Source organism: Octodon degus, unplaced genomic scaffold, assembly GCF_000260255.1.
Source record: "Octodon degus isolate 3935 unplaced genomic scaffold, OctDeg1.0 scaffold00238, whole genome shotgun sequence".
Taxonomy (NCBI): domain Eukaryota; kingdom Metazoa; phylum Chordata; class Mammalia; order Rodentia; family Octodontidae; genus Octodon; species Octodon degus.
In genome coordinates, this window is record NW_004524814.1 from 2,506,003 (window position 1) to 2,516,154 (window position 10,152).

A 10,152-nucleotide genomic window follows, 5' to 3' on the forward strand; every position below is an offset into this window, starting at 1 on the left:
GGGTCATCTCACTCACTCGCCGGGCCTGCACTCTCTGGTTGATTTCTTTATGATAGCCATTCTTTCTAGGGTGAGATGGTTTCTCAGTGTCGTCTTAATTTGCATTTCATGGATGGCTAATGATGTGGAGCATTTTTTCATGTATTTATTTGCTTCTGTAATTTTGTCCTCTGAGAAGCATGTGTTCATCTTGGATACCCATTATTTTATTTATCTATTTAGGTCTTTTTGAGTCAGGGTCTAGCTGTGCAGTTCAGGCTGGCTTGAGCTCACTTTGTAGCCCTCTCAAAGGGTCTCAAACCTCAGACTGGTCTCAAACTGTCAATGTTCCTCCTGCCTCAGTCTCCCAAGCACTGGGATTAGAGGTGTGCGCCACCATGACTGGCTTCGTTGTATGTTTAAATTGTATTGTTCCAATCACTAATGAGGTTGTGTGCTTTCATGTGTTTGGTATTTATTTACACAGATTCTTTGGTAAATTGTCTAATAAATATTTTGCTCATTTGTTTAATGGATTGTTTTATCATGAGGCATGAGAGTTTAACAATATGGATGAAAGTATTTTATCTGATAAATCATTTGCAAATATCTTGTTCAACTTTTCGTTTGTCTTCAGTTTTTGTTTTGTTTGCTTATTTTTGAGATAGGATCTTAATATGTAGTCCAGGCTGGCTTTGAACTTATTATGTGACCCATTCTGGCCTCAGATTCACAGTGATTCTCTTGCCTCAGCCTCTCCAGAGCTGGAATTTGAGGTGTACACAACCATGGCAAACTATTCTTCTCATTTTCTTAACAGTGTATTTAGGATGGAAGTATTTAATTTTAGTCCAGTCCCATTTATCTGTTTTCTTTAAATTGGATGATGCTTTTAGTATCATAGCTAAGGAAGTTCTGCCTAACCCAACCAAGTTCACAAATATTTTTATGCTGTTCTAAGTCACATCGCATCTTAAATTTAAGTTCTGATTTTTCGTTGCTAGCATAATGTTAATGCAATGGATATTTTGAGTAGTGATTTTCTAGCTTGTATCCTTGCTCATGTATTAGTGCTCATGGCTTTTTGTGGATTCTTAAAACAGATTTTTGTAGGATTTTTGGATACATCAACTAAAAATAAAGCTGGCTTTGTCCCTTTTAGGGGTAAATGATGTTTAGTTTTCTTGCCTTATTGCACAGAAGAGGCCTCTAATATAACACTGAACAGAAGTGGTCAATAGTGGTGTAAGTCCTTGCCTTGTTCCAGATCTTATCCAGTTAGTGTTAAGTCCTTCACTATTTAATTTGATGCCTTTTATAAGAACTGTTTTCTCAAGGGAGTTTCCTTGTAATTCTGGGAGATACTGGATTTTGTCCAATGCTTTTCCTGCTTCTACTGAAATGATCATTTAGTTTCTCTTTTCTTCTTCCTTTTTTAATCTTAATTAATATGGTAAATTACATTGGTGATTTTTTCAATGCTAATTCAAACTTGTATTCCTGAGATAAATCCCTCTCTGGTCATTATTATCTTTTTTATATATCATGGAATTTCTGCATTTATGGTTTTGAGGTATAATGATCTAAACTTTTCTCATTAATGCTAGGGTTTGAATATGAAAGCAATTGGTTTTGAAACTGTCTCATTGCTATTTGTTTCTCAATAAAATTAATAAAAAATGAATATGAGGGCAATGTCTCAGAGTGAACTGCAGGTATTTCTATTCAATTTTATTATTTTTTTCCTCTTCAATTTTTGGAGGAATTTTTTCTTTTTCTATGAAATTATACTTTCATTATATATACATATTGATACTAATGCAACAGAAAGCTAGAGTGACTGTATTACAACCAGATAAAGAATACTTTAGAGCAAAGAATATTACAAGGATAGAGGAAGACCACTTACAAAGTGAGGAATTTCATCATTAGTAAGTTTTATAAAGGGTAAATTCATTTACATAACAAAATAATACAAGTATTTCTGCAATTGTCTTAGCCACTTGTTACTGAGACAAAATACGTGACACCCAAAGTTTAAGGACAAAAGATTTATTTTGGCTTTCAGTTTGTAGAGATTTCAGTCCATAATTGGCTGGCTCCAAAGTAAGGTGGCATGGCAGAGGGGCAGGGCAGAGCAGAAGATAAACAGTAGCAACAATAAGTGACAACAGCAGATTTTTCTGTCCTTTTATTTTACCCTAAGGGCAGGCAGCACTCACATCCAGAACTAGGCCAAACTAATCAGTACACAAATTTAGTAATTTATACACCCTTAATTTTGACATCATACACTCTAGATCCAATCCTCTCTAGTCTATCTATGATCTCATAAGGCTTTGTAGAGACATCTAGGCACAAGACATAACAACAAGTAATAGAAGACCTTCCCAATTACTGGATAGAAGTAGCAGAAAAATCCACAAATTTTTTTTCTATAATTTTATTAAGAAACAAATAGCAATGAGACAGTTTCAAACCAAACTGGTAGGACAGTTTCAATAATTAACACATTTCATACATTCTTCCTAGTGGTTAATTGCTGTACAAGATGTGGACATGATATCCTATTTACAAACCCCATTAGAACAAATCCCTCTATTCATTAAGAGAATGTAACTATATATCTATCCTAACCACTTTGAATACAGATACAAAATGGACATTCATCTGTATCCCCTTTTTTTGTTAACTTCCATCATTTAAATATTATAGGTGTGTAAACTCAGCAAAACAAAATCCACAATTATAGTCAAGTTTCAATACTCCTTTCTGAATGAATAATTAACAGGATAAACCGAAAATCAGGAAATCTATGGAGGATTTAGACAATAATAACAACTTGGCTTGATTGACATTTGCAGAACCCTCCACCCGGTAACTGTAGTATTCATATTCATTGCAAAAATCAGGTGAATATTTACCAAGACAGATTATATTCTGGTCCACAAAACCAGTGTCAATAAACTTAAAATGATTCAAATTATACAAAGCATTTTCTCTGATCACAATGGCATTAAATTATAAGTAAAATATATCCAGAAAATTGATCAATAATTTCAGATAATACAGTAAATACCCTTACAAAGAACACATGGGTCAAGGAAAAACCAAACGAGGAATTAGATATAGTATACAATAACGGAAAATGAAAACACGTCATATCAAAATATGTGGGACACAGCAAAAACAATATATGGAGAGAGAGATCTGTTCCACTAAATGTTTATATCACGGAAGAGACTTACATCGATAGTGACTGCAAATTACTAAACTAGAAAACTTAAAAACTAAAAGCAGAAGAAAATTAATAAACAAATCACTGAACTAGAAAACAAAAAGTAAATCTAGAAAGCAAAACTGGCTTTGCTGGGGTCGGGCAGATAGCTCAGTAGAATAAGCACCTGCCTGGCAAGCGCAAGGCCTTGAGCTGAATCCCCGGTACCGCAAAAACAAAACAAAAATTATGAAGCTTGATGAGCTTCTTGCAAGGGAAGACACAAATCACCAATTCTAGGAATGAGAGGGGGTAGATTTTCATATACTGGACAAGAAAAAAAAAAAAGGTATGTTGTTAACAGATTCACATCAATAAACTAAACAACTTAGATATTTTCACACAAGAAGACAAATACTAAAGAAGCGTTAGCACTAAGCACTTGCTGAGTTAGGGAACCTTGGGCTATTTGATCATCGGAAGAAGGCTGAGTCCCGGCTGGAGGGAGAGAAAAAGACACGCTTATTTTCAAGCTCTGTCGTTCGAGAGGGGTAAAAAAAAAAAAGAGCTAAAACTTAATGTTGGTCCACAAAAGAAGAACGGAGACGTTGGTAGAAGAAAAGTTTCTCATCAGAGACACCTCACCAACTTCTTGAGGAACAGCATAAAACACCCACAGAGCCCTCTAGCCGCGCCCGCCGAGGGCCGTTCTGCGCCTGCGCACTCCGGCGGCGGCGCTCCCGGAGGGGCGGGGGCGGCGAGGCGGCCGCCGGAAGTGCGACCTTCGCTCCTTCCAGCATTCCCATCCGGGTCACGTCGAGCTTCCGGGTTCTTCGGCGCCGCCTTCTCGGCGACTCTCTGGTCTTCCTCTTTACCACCGCCCTAGAGTTTGTACACCTCGTCGGGCCTCGTTTCTCGTGCTGCACCTCCGCTGTCGCGCTGGGCCATAGGTCGCCGGCCTGAACCAGAGCCGGGCCTGGGCCTCCCGGGGCGCCCCTGCCTCCTCTGCCGGGCGGGCCTCGCCAGGCCACCGCGGTGCGCGGCGGGCGCTGCGCTGTGCTGCTTTCCGACTGCCCTGAGGTTAGCTGGTTGTCCTGGAGGGTGCGGCTGTGCAGCCCGGGTGAGGGCGGGGCGCGCGGTTAGTTTTTCTTGAAAGCAATGTTTTGTTTTGCCTAGGAGAAACCCGCAGGCTCTAGAGGGCAGTCCCTGGGAAGCTGCGTCCTTGCGGACTCAGGGCCTCTTGGATTTTCTCTGCCTCGCGTCCTGTCCTGCCTGTCCGATCCCTGTCGGGGACCACAGAGGGAAGATTGTCTCAGAACTTCTGCATGGTGTTTCAGAGGGCAGTGGAGAACGAAGGTAAAGGTCTGGATTGATAATTTTAAAATGCACTTACTTTAAGATTTTTAAGCAGCAAGAATTGCCTTAGTTGGGACTGAGTTGTATCCCATCAGCCTTTTGTAGGTGGGAACTTAATAAGGAACCACGGGGTTTGTGTGTCTTAAAATTTCTGGCTTACTTACGTTCCCTATATTTGTCTCCTTCAGTTCTTTAAAATAGTTATACTTATTGGTGTAAATAGAGTGAAGAGAAAAAGAAACTAAAACTGAGACCAAATTGGCATCTTGTTAAGAGATACTCGGTGTGATTTTGTGAAGTGAAACTAAGTGTATTTTTTTGGCAGGCAACTAGGAGTATTACGGTTTGTATGGCACAGATTTTAATATGATTAACAGTTGTAAGGCTCTGACTTAAGTATTAGTACATGATAACACTAATATGACTTTGATGTGCGTAGCTCCAAATTATGTTTACTCTAGAAACTCCCTGTGACACATGTGAAACAGGCCATGTGTCAGTCATTTCAGAAATGTCTATTTGGTAGCTGGTGTCTAGATCCTTTTTTAACACTTGAGTAGAACTTGATTCTTAATAAAGAGGAATGACTTGACCAAAATCTGGAGCTGATTTTAACGTGGGTTGCAGGATTTAGGAATTGGGCTTTTTGTGTTGTGGAGGAAAAAGTGGGTTTAGGGCATCAAAGCATCTTGGGCAGAGTGGACAGGTGACTTGCTTTAGCTAGTACAGTTCCATATGTTGTATTAGATTCTACTTTCCAGGGAATCCTGATGAAAGAGTCATGTAACTGAGTATTCTGTAATTTGTTGGAGAGGTCAAGTTGAGGACAAATACCTGAGTGTAAATTTCAAGATACAATAGTATATCCCTGGGAAATATCTTATAAACCTACTGTTTTGTCTCATAGATGATCATTTACAAATAAGCCTGTATAATTTCCAACTGAATCAAACATAGTGAGGAAGCAATATTTTCACAGTCAATCTTCAGTGTTTTCTCTTTACAAGAATCAGCACAATAGTTTTAAAATTAGTTTAGATTTTATCTACATTATTTTATAGTTAGAAGTACAGATAACACTTAATTTTTAAGGTAAGAAAAATAGCATACTGCCAATCTCTAGTTTATTTAATCATAAAATTTGACAGACTTACCACACATAAGGTGGAATAATATTTTATATAGATCATCTATACTTAGTGAATAAGCTTTTCAGTAAGAATATAGAAGCCCAGTGTGGTGGCATGCATCTGTAATTCTAACAGTCTGGGAGGCTGAGGCAGGAGGAGTGCAAGTTCAAGCCCAGCCTGGGCAATTTAGTGACTCTGTGAGACTCTGTCTCAAAATAAAAAGCAGGGGCCAGGGAGATAGCTCAGTAGAATAAGCGCTTGTCTGGCCAGTGCAGGGTCCTGAGTTCAATCCCTGGTACCTCAAACAAAACAAAACACAACATGACAAGAGGGGACTGGTGATGTTGCTCCATGTGAAGGCCCTGGGTTCAATCCCCAGTGCCACAGGAAAAAAATAGATAAAGATTTAAAGTCATTGCAGCCAAACTTTTATTTTAACAATATCCCTTATGTTGTTTATTATTTATAATGAGTTCTTGTTTTGGTATTATTATCAATATTATTACTGAAATGGGTAGAAAAAAAAGGATAGGAATTCATGAGGTTTTAGTTTACTTTCTGATCTTTAGCTGGTCATGCAGCATTCCTATGTAGGAGAGCATGAAGTACTATTGACTAAATTTCCTATAATGGTTTTCTCCACTTTATAAAGATTGACCTGATTAAGAGCCTGCCTTAAGAACCAAGATTCTTGTTGGGGAGAGCCGGACAGATGTTTTATTTTGTAGAGGTTTCAAAGTCAGAGTGGTTTTCTCCTGGAATTTTGAATAACTGAGCTAATTATCTGTCCTGGAGTAAGCTTTTGGCTGGGATGAGCTTGCAACCTTGGGATAATTTGGTGATTTACTTTGTACAGTAGTTCTTGTCAGGGACCCAAGATATTTTTTGACTTACATGTTTAGATTTGATCATGTAATGAATTAGAAATAAGTTAAGGTCTGGGTACTGTCTAATTTTGTATCAAGTCTGAATCAATCAGCATATGTATATATGTATGTATGTATCTTTTTAATCTGTCTTGTTTGGGTCTAGAGCAGGGGTGGCAAACTTATGGAACACATGTCTCAGCAGGCTATGTGCTGTCTTTGAAAGCTCTAAAATATTCCTCATCACTAATCTATAAAGAAAAACATAGGATTTATAGGTATTGATCAAATAATCTAGGTTTAAGCTGTGAACTAATGTTTTTTTTTTTTTTAATGTATTTAGTACAGGGTCTACAGGGTCTCACATAGATAGGACTTGTAATTCTCCTATTGTCAGCCTCAACCCTGGGATTGCAGGCATGTGCCACCGTGCCCATTCTTCAGTGATGTCTCAGTGCTCCCCGGGGCCGCGGCTGGGGCAGGCAGGGCATTGCTGGAGATCAAACCCTGGTCACTATGCTCTGCCTAAGCAGGCACTTTAGTCAGCTGAGCTATCTTGCCACTGTCCCTCCCCCCCCTTTTGTTTAAATTTAGTGGAGGTTCTACAGGGTCTCACTACACAGATTGGACTCGTATTGATTCTCTTGTTTTCAGTTTCCCAAACCTTGGGATTACAGGTGTGCACCACCAGGACCAGTCTCAGTGGCAGTTTCAATGGGCCCTGGAGGCAGGGCCAGCGCAGCATATGGGACCAGGGATCGTACTCTGAAGATGAGATTTCAAGTAGTTATTTCAATGAATCATATGTAATGTTATTTTCTCTTAATAGGAATTATGTTTTATGGAAAGTTAAACAGTGATGAGCTTGCTGTTTAGCAGGTCTAGAGCATCTTATTGAAAACCTGCATGAGTTCTCATGAGAAGTCCATGTATAGGGTTTTGTGAACCGTCCTTGCTGTGTGTTCCAGGATGCCTTACTCTGTCTCACTATGGCACATATGTTATTATTATTTTCTCTTTTTTTCTGTATTTTAGGGAAAGGTCTACAGGGTGTTCAGGGTCACACTACTAGATTGGACTCATAGTGATTCTCCTGTTTACAGCCTCCCAAATGCTGGGATTATAGGCATGCACCACCATGCCCAGTGTCAATCACCATCTTAGCATGGGCCATGGGGGCGGGGCCAGTGTGGCAGGCTCGGGGTTGGAACCCCGGGCCCCTGAGCTGTTATTTTTCTTTTAAGACAAAAGATAGGAATTTTTCTAAACTGAACTGAAACCACGGTATTCAGGGTTAACTGCAGTGTTATTACTTTGAGATAAGTAAGTGGGTTTTGGGTTGCAGTTTGAGTATTCATCTCTAAAAAGTTCACCATCACTGATCTAAGGCCATTTGATTTTGTGGAGTTCTTGACATTTTTACTTCTGAATTTAATAGTGAAATACCCTCTTTGTTTAATCAGTAAGAAATTCAGTGTGCTGCATTATTATATTCTCAGGTCCTATATGGGGAATAATCATACCAGATAATCATACCAATGAAAAATTGATCAATTCCATAGCTATCTCAAGACTGGGAAGCTGGCTGTTCATTTGCGGTTTAACCCAGTGCCCTTGGACCCATGGATGACCTAAGTACATTTTCCTATCCACCCTGAAGGCAACCAAGGTTATAGGGTGTAGAGAGCCACTGGGTACCATTTATTGCTTAACATACTTATCCCAGCTTTTGCTCCCCAGTTGGTAGCAAACAAATCAGTATCTCTTAACACAAGTGAGTATCTTTTGTGTGGGATTGATCCACTTATCACAAGTATTAATTTTTGTTCCAAACAAATGGAGTGTTGGTTTGCTGAGTTGCCTCTTTTTTATTTAGCTAAGCTTCTGACTTGTGCCTTCATAATTTTGTTATATTTTCCCTCTGGGTACTTAAGACTGAGTCAAAGTGAGACCTATGTTAATCAAAATTAATCTTGTTATCTATCTATCTACACAGAGGTCAGTTTAGGTTTCTCAGGCATTACTTCTGGAGCCATGGGCAGAGTCTCTTTGATGTTTCAGTTTTTCCAGTATCAGTTCTGTCATCTGTCAGAATGGTCACAGTCTTATTAGACAACATGGCTTCCCTCTTTAGTGACTATCCTTTTAGCACAAGTATTCCTGGGTGATTCCTGTCTTCTGGGGTCTGTCAGTCTCTGTGCTTGGGGGTGATTCCTCCTAGTTGTAGGAGCCTATTGAATATCTTTTGTTACTGTTTCTTTATTTTTTAGTATTGGGATTAAATCAGGGTCTCTTCACTGAGCTGTAGCCCTAGACCTTTTATATATTTATTTTGAGACAGAGTCTTACTAAGTCATTGAGTTGCCTGATGTGGACTTGAACTTATGATCCTTCTACCTCAGCCTTCCAGAGTGCTGGAGTTACAGATACCTACCACCAGGTATCATTAGACTATCATTTTGCAACTCTTATCTTCCTATTTGAGCTGTTACCTTCTCTTTGCCATCTTCCCAGGAATTTTCTTTTGTCTGCCCTACAAAGGACTTCATTTTTATTGCATAGGTAGTGTAGTGGGGTGTAGAAGTAAAGCTTGAGAGCATTTTCCTTAGGCCTTTAAAGGCGTTAGTCTATTGTGTTTTCCACTGTTGAAAAACAGCAATTAGAAAACACAAATTTTTTTGAGACAGGGTTTCACTGTGTTGTTCAAGGTAGCTTTAAACTCACTTTGTTCCCCAGGTTGGCCTTGAACTTTCTGCAGTCCTCCTGCCTCAGCCTCCTGAATGCTAGGATTACAGTGTGCACTACCATATGTGGCTCCCAAAGATGTTTTGAATCTCAATTTTTAAAAATTTTACTTTAGATTATTTTATGAACCCATATTTTGAAATTTTAATATATAATTTCTGGATATAATATCATTTTCTTACTGTGCTTTCTAGTTGTTATGTCTTTTTAATCTAGGGACTGGTATCATTTAGTCCTGGACAATTGTTTTATTTGTTTGGTAATTTCCTTTGTATTTACTCTGTTCTTTCTGAACCTTTGGTATAATGTTGTATGTTGGAACACATTGCTTCTCTGTTCTTTTTTTCTCTGCTATTAATGCACCTTACTTTACTCCTGCCTTATCAGTCTTCCCTTTTTGTTCTTTCTAATAAATTTCTCAGCATTATCTTTTTTTTCCTTCCTTTTTACTGGATAGTTGTGCTCACTAGTTTTTATTTTGTTGTTATTTATTTATTTTGACTCTTCATTTGACATATTTATAGCCATATCTTTCCTCCCTTTCTGGTGATGTCCAGAAATGTCTAAGTGAGAGCTACTAGAGATCTAATGTTCTAAAATCAAGCTAGATACCATGGGTGTAGGTAATGCCTCCAACTATGGTTGGCTTCACTGCAGGTTGATCAAGTAGCTGCCCTCATTTCTTCGTGGTGGACCTGCAGTTGTTACTTTATGAGTAATTTCTAATTTTGTTTATTTTATTTTTTTAAAAATATTTATTTTTATTTATTACATTTATTTATTATGTGTGTGGCCAGCTCAGCCCACCAGGGGGCGGGGCTGGCTGGCATGTGGTGCTGGGGATCGAACCGCGGTCCCT

At 38.8% G+C, this 10,152-nt stretch overlaps 1 protein-coding gene and 1 pseudogene across 2 annotated transcripts in view; one reads left to right on the forward strand and one right to left on the reverse strand.

The window, feature by feature from the left end:
- The window catches only part of LOC101585422, a 38,335-nt pseudogene extending 29,668 nt beyond the window's left edge, over window positions 1-8,667 (reverse strand).
- The window catches only part of Papd4 (poly(A) RNA polymerase D4, non-canonical), a 77,805-nt gene continuing 71,735 nt past the window's right edge, over window positions 4,083-10,152 (forward strand). The window contains exons 1-2 of one of the 2 annotated variants that reach the window (XM_004645739.3): window positions 4,083-4,276; window positions 4,373-4,552. The gene's annotated coding sequence lies outside the window, so the exon portion shown is untranslated. Of the gene's footprint in view, window positions 4,277-4,372; window positions 4,553-10,152 lie in introns of those variants that run through there. The other variant, XM_004645740.2, reaches the window with a different exon arrangement.